We start from the raw sequence: 2,500 nt of genomic DNA on the forward strand, positions 1-2,500 counted from the left end.
GAGGGAAGGGCTCGAGGGATGCCTCAGAAATGCCATGAGATAGCACACGTATCGCAAAAACACTCCTAGTGTAATATCAAGGGTTTCAACCCATCGGAGCAATGATGATAACTACTGACATTCTGTACCCTTGCTTTGCAAACAAAACATACATCAGATACATGTAATACAGTGTGATAATTTCCTTGGCCTTGTAGACAGGCATCCATCTGTTTTAAGTAATCAGTCATGAAACAAGATTAATCTTGTAACAATATGCAAGAAACAGCATGTTAGTGGCAGGGGCAGTAGAGGGCAGAAAGAGCATGATAGCATGTGGAAATGTTTGATCAGTTCGAGGTGAAGATTGGCTTGGTAAACTGTCTCCTTTGCCTCTAAGTTCTTTTGGCAGCCTTGCAGTAAAATTTTCATCAGCTTTCTCTCCTTTATGACATGGAAGTCATGTTTCAGGAATATAATTCTATTTACCATAAACATTTTGCCATGTATGGGAGAAGTAGTAATTAATGAAATTATTTCTAAATATTGATATAAACGGTTGTGAATTTGTAACAAAGGGGATTAGTATGAATAGACTACCCAGCAAAGTATGTTATCAATTGACCATATTGTAATTAACAAAAATAACTTAACCAATAACTTTCTGAATAGTGCCGTGTTACTAAGTAACACAATAGTAGTATCAATGGATTCCTCTACTACTGATTTGTAGTGGATTCTACCCCCAATTCCACCCCTATACCCACAATCTTTGATTATATAGTAGGGTTGAGCGCTAGTTTTAGATTAGGTTCTTCGTCTTTCATCCTGCACTGATATATTTGTGTCTTACTTATCTGTTACTATAGAGACAGCAACCAGTAAGCACTTCCCTTAGATTGCCCGGCAAATCATAGTGATTTCATTTTCCTTATTGAAAAATTGCATCGTGAATGTAAAATTTACTCAAGACTTATTTGGCAAAAACATTAAATTACTCATACTCATTCTATCATTAGTGAATGATAAAATGGTATATATGTTGTAAATGCCCTGAATGAGATCTTATTCTTTTTTGGCGTTTCTTCTCTTTCATAACTTACCTGATGTGGCAGGTGATTTTTGACAAAAATACACACAAAGTTTGTGCCGTTACGCTTCCAGTAACTACTTAGGCTAAAGTAATGAGCTAGAGGCCTCCTGCAAAGTAAATCAATGAAAACATATGTAGGCAGGGCATTTAGGTCCAATAGATACCAATATTATAGATGGTATCATTCATGAGATATTGGAGAGATTTTAGATTACTTACCACCTTTTATAAAATGGGGGCTATTCCTTATTTCTTCTACTCTCATGCAGATGGCCCTCCTTTTGTATATGAGTATTTTGATAGTATGAAACATTTACATATACTGTTTAACTTTTGGTAGTACATGAAGTATAATTGAATGCCTTATAGGTAGAATATGTAAATAAGAGCTGCTAGGATAGCATGCTGGCCTCACATCCCCATGGTTAGCAGATCAAACCCTGTCCAAACTCAATAGTTTCCACTGTCGCCTGGCGTTCACTGTTGTGACTGGGCATTGTGGTGGGTAAGTACCAAGCTCAGATCGGGTCAACACTCGTTGGCACATACTCATGAGTCAGCACTTGCTGATGCAGACGAGCTTGTCTTGGTGCATATAAACCCCGGCGAAGCATCTGGTCTGCAAATCTGGCCATCCTTATGTAAATGATACTGACCAGGTTAATACTTTCAGTGCCAAAGAGCATTATTGGAACTCCTTTGTAGTTCCATTACCATTCCTGCTTGGTAACATTCATTGTTGTGGCAACATTTGAACAAAGATGTGGGTACTTATTCCTCAAATGCTTTATATTACAAAGATAAAAGTGTAGGGTTTGCTTGTGGCGCACATGGTGACGCATCAGCCCAAGCTGTTTAGCAATGCCTCGTGGGGTGTCTGTGGTCATGAAACCTATGGTCATTCTTTTTGAATGGTTATTTTTGTTGTATAATATTTTGATATGCAGTTGAATTTGAAAAGATACTGCATTTTGTTTATTAAGTTATAAATAAAATAAAAGTATTTTGGGCATATAAAAATTTCCATTGAGTTATGAGTCAGAGTCTTTCAGTGGAATACAGTTTTCATACTTGCATGTATATCTTCTCATTAAAATTTCATATGATAAATCTGTTACTGATTTTTACATAATGGAGGAAGGTAAATCATTAATGTATCATAGGTGTTATATTTGATGGGTATTGCAAGTTTGAAATGTACTACAGGTGGTACATATTGGGGTTATGTTAATAATTGTATACCTAGAATACATTTTCCTTTTTGTTGGGATTAATCAAGGTTATTCAATTTTGAAATATTCATATAGAAGATAAAAGATTAATAAAGGAGTGAAGTAGATGAAAAGAATAACTGAGGAAAGAATGATATTAAAAGAGTAAGAGAAAGAGTGAAGCAGAAAATATAGATTGCTCATCATAGACTTAAAT

The 2,500-nt window shown here is 35.7% G+C and overlaps 1 protein-coding gene across 4 annotated transcripts in view; it reads left to right on the plus strand.

The window, feature by feature from the left end:
* The window catches only part of LOC122255969 (uncharacterized), a 14,232-nt gene that overhangs the window by 482 nt on the left and 11,250 nt on the right, over positions 1-2,500 (plus strand). The window contains exon 1 of one of the 4 annotated variants that reach the window (XM_043020367.2): positions 1-163. This exon is cut by the window's left edge and continues 226 nt beyond it. The exons of the other annotated variants lie outside the window; for them this stretch is intronic. The gene's annotated coding sequence lies outside the window, so the exon portion shown is untranslated. The remainder of the gene's footprint in view (positions 164-2,500) is intronic. 4 annotated transcript variants of the gene reach the window in all.

The sequence above is a fragment of the Penaeus japonicus genome, unplaced genomic scaffold (genome assembly GCF_977035675.1).
Source record: "Penaeus japonicus unplaced genomic scaffold, GWHDUDI00000001_assembly GWHDUDI00000027, whole genome shotgun sequence".
In the NCBI taxonomy this organism is placed as follows: Eukaryota; Metazoa; Arthropoda; class Malacostraca; order Decapoda; family Penaeidae; genus Penaeus; species Penaeus japonicus.